Source organism: Acartia tonsa, chromosome 14, assembly GCF_053477335.1.
Source record: "Acartia tonsa isolate MP-2025a chromosome 14, ASM5347733v1, whole genome shotgun sequence".
NCBI classification, from domain to species: Eukaryota; Metazoa; Arthropoda; class Copepoda; order Calanoida; family Acartiidae; genus Acartia; species Acartia tonsa.
In genome coordinates, this window is record NC_137273.1 from 3,115,286 (window position 1) to 3,125,744 (window position 10,459).

The following is a 10,459-nucleotide window of genomic DNA, read 5'->3' on the forward strand; positions in this document are numbered from 1 at the left end:
GTTACAGACGCACGTACAGCCGGACAGACCAACCCTAATTATAGAAAAGCTTCGCTATTGAAAATAAAAGCAACACAAGACTGACTACTTTGAATATTAGACCTGTTACTCAAAATACACCTATTCGAATTAAATTCTTTTGCTGACCTAAAAAGTTACTTTAGGGGCCTAGAAATACACGTACAAAATTTTATCTCCAACTCGACTGGCTACCTAGCGCTAGGCCTCTAAAGAAAGGCCATTTTTGAGATCCCGTTATTTCATACAAAAATTTCAAATGCATACGAGAATGGTTTGGAGATTAATTTAGGTGTTCTGCATATTCTTTTAATTTAAAAATGCAATTAAGATTGTTGTGTCCAAAGTATGCTGTGCTATCTTTGAATCATACCTAGCGCTGGCGATGTCTGTTTCTTAACATTTTTCAGCATTTTTTTAGAAAACCGACCGGCTCAAGTTGTAAAGTAGACTTTGACACAAGATTTTTTGGATATCATATCTTTGGCCTTATATGTTTAAGTTGAAATATGCAGAAGAGCTAAAAAAAAACCTGCACATTGCTGAGATATTTGTAATACCGCCGTGCTACCGTTATCTGTTAATTTTTTAGAGATATAGAGATAAAATTTTGTATGTATATTTATAGGCCCCTAACGTACTTTTTAGGTCAGCAGAAGAATTAAATTCGAAAAAGGTTATTTTGAGTAACAGGTCTATTGAATATACTCCAATGTGCCAATTAATGGTGGGAATGTTGACAATAAAACTCGGAGGTCTATCATTAATAGCGGCTGAGTAAATCTCCTTTTCCTCCCTAACGTTACGCAAATACAAACAGACAAGGTGAATAATAGAGTAGCTTTGCTCCTTAGAAGTTGATTCAAAATTTAATTAGCGAAGCTTTAGTTTAAATGTTAAAGTTTTTCATATTTTTAGATATATATATATATGAGTTAACTTATATATATTAAAGTCTATTCATTCATTAAGATATCCAAAATAGATATCAAATCAAATAAATATTATATTATTTTTCTTTTATAATAAAATAGATTTTTCTTTTTAATAATCTTGATTTTTCTTGAGAAGAAATATAGTCAGGAATAAGGTATAACCAACAAGCGAATTAATTATTAAAGCCTATTTCACCATAGTTGCTTGGAAGATACAATTGTTAGTACCAAAACATTCATACTATATTACATGGATATTGCACCAGATTTTTATGTACTCTAATAAAATTATACTCCCAGCTTGCTAAAACAACAATACCCCCCTCCACATCCTATATCCTATCCCCTCCCTTACTACTGAATGAACAAAATGATCATTAAAATTTAACTGTAAAAATAAATGTAGATCATATTCATTCAATTCATTTATTATTGTTATTCTTTTTATGTACACAAAAAAATAAAAATCTAATCTAATCTAAAAAAAAAAAAAAATTGACGACAATTTTCTTCTTTCAATATATCCACATATACTATATCCATTACAGTGTCCCATCCTAGAAAATATTGGCTCCCAGCCAAAATATGGTTGATTTATGCAAAAAAAAATGACCCATGCATAATATTAAATTCTGTAATACAAAAATTCCGACCGTACAAGCACTTTAAAATTTTTAGGCCCCCCTTATGGAGGTCAAAATTTCATTGCATCAGAACTATGGCTTCATGGTGCTCCCAGGAAAGGCCTTGAGGAGTAGAATCAGGAACTTTTGTCTGTTTCAAAATATCTCGTTCCTAGCCTGAGAAAATCTCAAAAAACATCTACAAATTGGGCAATTCTCAATAAACTCTAAAAAATGGTGTTTTTTTAGTCATTTCTTAGGCTATGAATGAGATATTTTGAAATAGACAAAGTTTCCTGATTCTACTCCTCAATATTTCCCTTGATTTCTCGATAGTGAAATACAAATTTTGCCCCCCAATGATAACTGAAAAAGGCAATTTAATAAAGGTTGCATTATATTGCCCCCCAAATCAATTTTCGAATTCATTTGCAATTGTTGGTTATACCTTATTCCTGACATATTGCACTTAATATATAAATATAAATTTTTTCTTCATAACTGAAAGAGAATTCAAATAAGAAGGATCTTTTTGTACAAAATTTAGCAGTGACAATTTTTGATTAAATAGTCAATTTTTTCATAAAATAAGTATCAACTATAAACCAACAAATTTACAAAAGTGAAAGTAATCTATAAAACAAAGTTGAACGATGTCTGTCTGTTTGTAACGAAGGATCTTGCTAACCGCGGAACCGATCGGGTTCTCCTTAACAGGGTAGCTTCTCATAGTTCCCGGGAAGGTTTATAACTATTTTCTTGGGGGGTGGGACACCCCCAACTCCCCCAAAAAATGAAAAATAGCCCCCCCCCCCCATCCCCAATTTTTTTTTTAATTTCTTTTAAATCTAAAATGCGAAAAATTAGGTTGATCAAACCTCTTGGGTCGAAGCCGCTAGTTCTTGTAATAAAGTAAAAGGATGCTTGTCTGTAATTACCGAAGGTTCTCTCTAACCGCTTGGGTTCTCCTTAACAGTGTAGCTTCTCATTAATCCCGGAAAGGTTTATAACTATTTTTGTGGAGGGTACTACTACCCTCCCAAGAGAAATCGCCCATAGAATAAATTACCCCTGCCCCCAAAAAATATTTTTGGTATTATCCTGTTAGAATTTTTTTTTTCAATTTTGAAAATTTGAGTAACCAGTCGAAAAATGATTAATTTAATTTAGTTGTATATTATAAATTCAGATATTCATTTTTATAACAAAACACATGGTTTGTTCATTTCAAAGGCGAATTATAAATCGTATGTTTATTGTTTTGGTTATAATTGCGCCTATTAATATGTGTCTATATAGAGTAGAAATGAGCAGGGATCTAAAGGGATAAGACAATAGCAGAAAAATTGACGTTAGGCCCCAATGATTATAAACAAAATTATCTATTCTGTATATTACAATTAGTGGTTAAAACGTTTGAACACTCAACTAAATGAGCTAACCAATCAATAAATCTCCCCAAAGTTATTGAGCCAACGAATGAGAAGGTGTTATTATAAAACTTTTGGGACTAGTGTAATAAACAGCCCAATGTTCTCTCCCTCCCTGTCAAATGAGAGATAATAAAGGATTGCCAGAAATAATGGAATAGAATTATAATATTTTATCAAAAATAATTTTTAATGTAGTAGGTATCAAAGATATGTACGTTGCTGGGCATGACTTAATTTTTTAGTAGCTGCTCTATTTTTTAGATTTATTCTCGAATATGAAAGCTGAGCATTTAGCAGTACTTGGCATTGTTGCTGTACTTGGAATTGTACATTTACCTGTTACGCCTCTGTATGTTAGAACAGCCACTTATGTTGCAGCTATTGGTCCTAGTCTAGCTGCTTCAGGTTAATTGATAGATAGACAGGTAGATAGATAGATTGATAGATAGATAGATTGATAGATAGATAGATAGATAGATAGATAGATTGATAGATGGATAGATTGATAGATAGATAGATTGATAGATAGATTGATAGATAGATAGATAGATAGATTGATAGATTGATAGATAGATAGATTGATAGATAGATAGATTGATAGATAGATAGATTGATAGATAGATAGATTGATAGATAGATAGATTGATAAATAGATAGATTGATAGATAGATAGATTGATAGATAGATAGATTGATAGATAGATAGAAAATCATGCAGATAGATAGACAGAAATGTAGACTTGATAATATACTAAATAATATGTAGATAGATCTATACCTAGATAGCTAGAAGGTCAATCTAATAGATAGATAGATAGTCATAAGTCACACATAAGTTTGATAATCTTCATCCACATTGATAGGAAGCTATGTATGTATATTACCCCGTCCCGGATTTGAAAAATGTTGTTAAAATTTTTGCCCCCAGCCAAAATATGGTTGATTTATGCATAGAAATGACCCATGCAAAATATTTTTTCTGTAGTGCAAAAATCGTGACGGTACAAGCACTGCAAAGTTTTTGAAATCTGCAAAAAACCCTGTTTTTATGGCTTTTTTGGGGCTTTTGTACCATCCCAATTTTAAAGATTTTTACAAAATTTCAATTCAAGTGTGTTGATATATACCTGAAATTTACCAAAAAAAATGGGGGCAGTCTCAATTATAACATATGAAGGTGTAGCAAGTAATATTCCAAATACAAAATTGTCAAATTGCATACATATATAATAGGATTGGGCCGGATACTTTTTTGGACGGATACTGGATATCTGGCTGATTTACAATGCTGGATATCCGGCAAATATATGTTATTTGGCCGGATATTCGGTTACTTGGCCGGATATCCGGTTATTTGGCCGGATATCCGGTAATCCGGCCAGTTATCCGGTTATTCGGCCAGATATCCGGTAATTTGCCATTTAACGATTATCTGTCATTAGAAATCAACCGGATATCCGGTATCCAGCCAAAAAAGTATCGGCCCAACCCTATTATATATGTATGCAATTATTTCTTCTTTACAGTAAAGTTTCTGATAGATCCAGGGAATGTTTCAGTTATTACCACTTAGATAAAATTAGAGGATCGACCCTTCTCTCAGGTGCCCAAGAGTCCTTTAGAAGCGTTACCGCTAGAAAGTACTATGGAGAATCTCTTCTTGTGAAACTTAGATAATTTTTAACATTATCTTTTTATGTGTCATTATTCATTGTTTATCTCTGTTAATTTTGTACTGAACTAATGGAAAGAACTGTTTTAGCTTATAAAAGATGTTTGGTGCTTTCCCTCAAAGTGTCTTTTGATCCCTGATAACCGCTCCTTCCATATATTAACTTGCAAGGGTCCCTTTTTTCAAGGTCGGGAGATGGGGGGGAGGGGAGGTATGTGCTCGACTTGGCACTTTGGAAACTGGCAATAATTTCCATTAAACTTACGTCTTCAATATATCAAAAACGAAAGCTATAAAGCAGAAGTACCGATTGCAGAGTTGCTACACTTTCTAAACCCTTATTGTTACAGGAATCATCAACCAAAGTTTTCAATCAAAACATTTCAACTTGCTTAGATTAAATAAAAGAGCTAACCTTTACGGAGTTCGTTCAGACTCATATTATAGAAAATATTTGCATTTAATAAGTATCAGAAATAGATGGGACAAAATAGGCCGTTTAATACACTAGTCCCAAAAGTTTGAAAATAACCTTTTCTTATTCGTTGACTTAATAACTTTGGGGACTTTCAATAAATTTTGATGGATTGGTTTATTAATTTGAGTGTTCAATCGTTTCAACCACTAATTTTAATCTACAGAAGGGTTAATTTTGTGTATTATTAATGGGGATGTACATCCATTCATTAGCCATAGTCTCATCCATTAGATCCCTCAGTAACATGTTATTTCTTGTTATGTAATAAAAATGAAAGTGTATTTATTTGTATATCCCATGATGATACACAATCTGACCCTTTTTTGTTGATTACATAGTGGTTGAAACGTTTGATCACTAAACCTAATGAACCAACCAATTAAAATTCAATAAAAGTCTCCAAAGTATTTGAGCCAAGAAATAAAAAAAATGTTATTATATATCTTCCGGGACTAGTGTATTAAACAGCCCAATGTCCCCTCCCTCCCTAGTTATTATTAGACTTGTGATACACTCTTGTATAGTTCAGGGAGGGAGGGGACATTGAGCTGTTTATTAAATTAGTCCCCAAAGTGTTATAACGGTGTTTTCTTACATTTGGGTTAAAACATTGGGGAAATTCAGTATATTTTATTTGGTTGATTTATTAAGTTGAGTGTTTAAAAGTTTCAACTTCTAGTTTTAATCTACAGAAGGGATAATTTTTTGCATCATTATTGGGGATGTACATCAATTTATTAGACATTGTCTTTTCACTTTAGATTCTTGAATAACTTTGGGTACAGGGATCTAGATAGAAAAGACAATGGCTGATAAATACCCCATGATAATACACAAACTTACCTTTTCTGTTGATTACAATAGGTGGTTAGACCGTCTTATTAAACCAATTAAAATTTCTAACAATCTAAAAAGTTGTTGAGCAAACAAATGAAAAAGTTTTTTAAACTTCGGGGACTAGTGTAATTAACAGCCAATTGTGCTCTGCCTCCCTAGTTATTATTAGACTTTTGGTACACTCTGGTATAATTCAGAGAGGGAGGGGAAATTGGACTGTTTATTTCACTTGTCCCCAAAGTTTTATAATTGTGTTTCTAATTCATTAGGTTAACAACTTTTGCGAATTTTATTGAACTTTGATTGGTTGGTTTATTAAGTTAAGTTTATAAACGTTTCAACCACTAAGTTTAATCTACAGAAGGGATAGTTTTGTGTATCAAACAAATTTCATACTTATATAATAGAGGTAGGCCGGATACTTTTTTGGCAGGATACTTTTTTGGCCGGATACCGGATATCCAACCGAACATTATAAATCAGCCAGATATCCAGTATCCGTCCAAAAAAGTATCCGTCACAACCCTATTATATATGTATGCAATTTGACAATTTTGTATTTGGAAGATTACTTGCTACACCTTCATATGTTATAATTGAGACTGCCCCCATTTTTTTTGGTAAATTTCAGGTATATATCAACACACTTGAATTGAAATTTTGTAAAAATCTTTAAAATTGGGATGGTACAAAAGCCCCAAAAAAGCCATAAAAACAGGGTTTTTTTCAGATTTTAAAAACTTTGCAGTGCTTGTACCGTCACGATTTTTGCACTACAGAAAAAATATTTTGCATGGGTCATTTCTATGCATAAATCAACCATATTTTGGCTGGGGGCAAAAATTTTAACAAAATTTTTCAAATCCGGGACGGGGTAATGTATATGGTTATGAGTTGCACCAATTTTTGGGGCCAAGACATTCTCACTTATAATACTTTTTGTTGTCTTGTGTCGAACAAAGCAGGTAGCAACCCTTTTTATCCTCTTTTGTATGACGCAGATTGGAGTTTGCATCCTTCCCATTAATTCCCTTGACTTAATTTACACTGCAACCTCATTGGTGGCGAGTTAAGATTGCGTGATTTTTAGTACCAATATTCTTGCGACTATTAATGCAACCAAACCACAGAACATATCACTGTTTCGGCAATGACTGAAGTTACATCATATCCCGGGGACTGTTCAATTAATCTATGATCCAAGCATGACTCCAAGTCGTAGAACTAATAATTGTCATTAATACACTAGTGAGCTACTACACAATGATAGTCCACAAGGGCTTTTAAATAAATTTTTATAGCCCAGCCAAGTTTTTCGATCAAAAATCCACCGTGTCAAGAACTACCTAGGCAGACATAAATTAGGACTAAGGATTCCATTTAGTGTTAATGTAAAGTGGGAACTTGAACCCGAAAGCTCCACAACAGATGGGCGGCCATTAAACCACAGAGTCATATGATTGACTATAGGTTTTCTGAAATAGATTTTCTGAATGGACATAAATGTAGAAAAAACGTATAGACTGCGTGGGGACAGGGGAATATTCAAAATCAAATAAAAGTGGGGCTATTTGATATGATCACTTATTAACAAAAAAAATCTAAAATGATATCAGGAAGTTCAGATCTAAGCTAAATAGAAAAAAATTGGCAAAATTTACTTTTTTTTCGGTGTTCTCTCCAATTTAGGATATTTTTTTATCGAATATACTCTCTACTTTAAGTGTCAAAACGGTAAAACCTTTAAAAAATACCTTTCTTGTCAATGTTATTTAAAATTTTGAAGATTCAATTTGGTTGTATTCTGGAAGTTAAACCAATCCTGAATTCTAAAAAAGGTGGTCTCCAATCCCCTTCTACGCCCCATGTAAACACCCTTCCTAATCGACATTGGTGAACGGAAGTCATACCTATGATGTTACATGGTGTTTATACAATTTCCATTTTTTTTTATTGGCAAATGATAAAAAATAAAATTGTGTAAAAAAGAGATAAAATTATCTTAAAATACTCAATAATCTTGCTTAGAAAAGATTGCTTCTAATCTTTTAGTCAAAATATTGAAGGGCCTCCAATGAATTTAGGGAATACCAAAATGAAATGTTATTATTTTCAATGTTTTGTTTCTTATATAAAGTATAAAAGACTTGGGCTAAACTAGTCAACTCTAAGTCTATAATATACAGTAATGTTTTTCTGGACTGTTTCGAATTCACACTAAATGTCCAATAATAGTAGTAACTTGATATGGATTTCATACACAGCGACAAATAAACACTACAGCAAATATTCATGTATTATTGTTTTACAAATTTAGTAATTTCTTACCGATATGTTATAAGTTTTATTGCTGAATTTTAATGCATATACCTAATCATTTTGTGCTGTCTTTCTATTTCTTAATTTTTATATAACTGCTCACAAGTTCTCATAGAACTATATACTTTGTTTCTTTTAATTCAAAAAAAATTTATTTTGTTGTAAGAATAAAACACCATAAGAAACAATTCTCACCTGTCTAAGAAAGCTCAGGGATTTAAAGGAATAAGAAAATTGCCAATAAATTAATGTACATCCCTAATATAAATACCCAAAAATTAACCCTCTTGTAGGTTATAATTAGTGGTTGAAACGTTTGCACACTCAACTTAACAAAGTTACCAAAAGTTATTAAAAGTTCCCAAAGATGTTAAGCCAACGAATAAGAAAACAATATTATAAAACTTTTGGTTTTTAGACTAGTGTAATAAATAGCCCATAGTCCCCCCCCCCACTCTCTCTCTTTAGGTGAAGCTACTCAATAATTTGATCGTCGATCATTCCGTCTGTAAATAGGAAAGGTTTTTCTCTGCTAGTAGTTTTCAATTTAACTCACGACCGTTGCTCAAAACAAAGCGCATCCGCTCGTCGTCGGGAGGTGATAGGTTTAACACTGCGTCATAACTAAAGACATCAAAAGTTGTTCCTACTTGTACTATGTCAGGTGCGCGACATAAATAGATAGAGTAGGGGGAATGCCTTGGCTCAAAACAGGAGCAACTCATACCATGCACTGTTAGGACTTCGGAGACAAAGGTCGTGTAATCAAAGAGTTAGTTGTCTGATGGGTGTTACTTAACCTGATACCCTGGGTGTTTGGACAGAAAAGGATGGTTTTCCTGGGTTTTTGTAAAACTTTTGGGACTTGTTTAAAAACAGCACAATATCCCCCCACTTTGTTTTTGTAATGTTATAAGCGAAGCATATTTACTAACAAGACTTTAAAAACAGGGATGGCAACATCCATAAAAGCGAAGCACTGAAACAGTAGGACAAACGGACATCATCACTTGTATGATGTCAGAACTGAATAATCAGAATATAAATGTATAAGAGTAGAAGCAAAATTGTAAGTAAATTTTGTTGAAAAACTGCTTGATACATAATAATGTCTATGTACATACTTACATTTTTATGACTTGATTGTAGAGTTGCTTCGCTTATAATAATGTACTTTGCTGTTCCAAGGAATCAATATACCAAAATTCAGATCAATCCAATAATTACATCACATAAAAATTTTGTGGTAAAAAAGTAAAAATTCAATATGTTTATAATGGACGTACGGACGTTCTTGTAATGATTATAGAGTTGCTACGCTTTCTAAATCGTACCTAACTACTACAGGAATCACCATGCAAAGTTTGAAATCGATAGGAAAATTCTAACATGCCTAAATTAACGAAAAAAGCTATCCGTTACGAACGGACCGACACTAATTATAGAAAAGATTCGCTTTTTGAAAAGTATGTCAAAATAAAACGCCCTTTAATTAGTTAGCCCTTTTCGTTAATTTAGACAGGTGTGAATTGTCCAATCAATTTCAAACTTTTCACGATGATTCCCATATTCCTATATTAAATTATCATGACACTCTACTTGTTTTAATGTTCGTTTGTCGTACCATTTTAGAGCTTCGCTTTAATGGATGTTGTCATCCTTGTTTAATCATCATCTGGAATGTACGTCAATCTATCGTCCATATTTGCATAGGATAACATTTATTTATAAGGGTATTAATACATATCATTGATTACTGTAATTTAAAATCTTATTTTTAAAGTAGCTTCGCCCCAAAAAATATAATCTGTATGGGTTGTTTTGTCCCGCCATTTATAATGTAACTCCTACTTTTTTGTCAGGGATCTAAAGGGATAAGACAATGAAATATAAATTTTTATAAAAATGCAATAATTAAACACAAAATTACCCCTTCTGTAGATCACAATTAGTGGTTGAAACATTCGGACATTTAATTTAATGCACCAACCAATCAAATTCAATAGAAGTCTCCAAAACTGAATAAAACATTATTATATTGGAGACTAATTTAAAAACAGCACAATGTCCCCTCCCGTCGTTTTTTTAATGTTCTAAGCGAAGCATATTTACAAGCAAGTCTTAAAAAATTGGTATATCCATAAT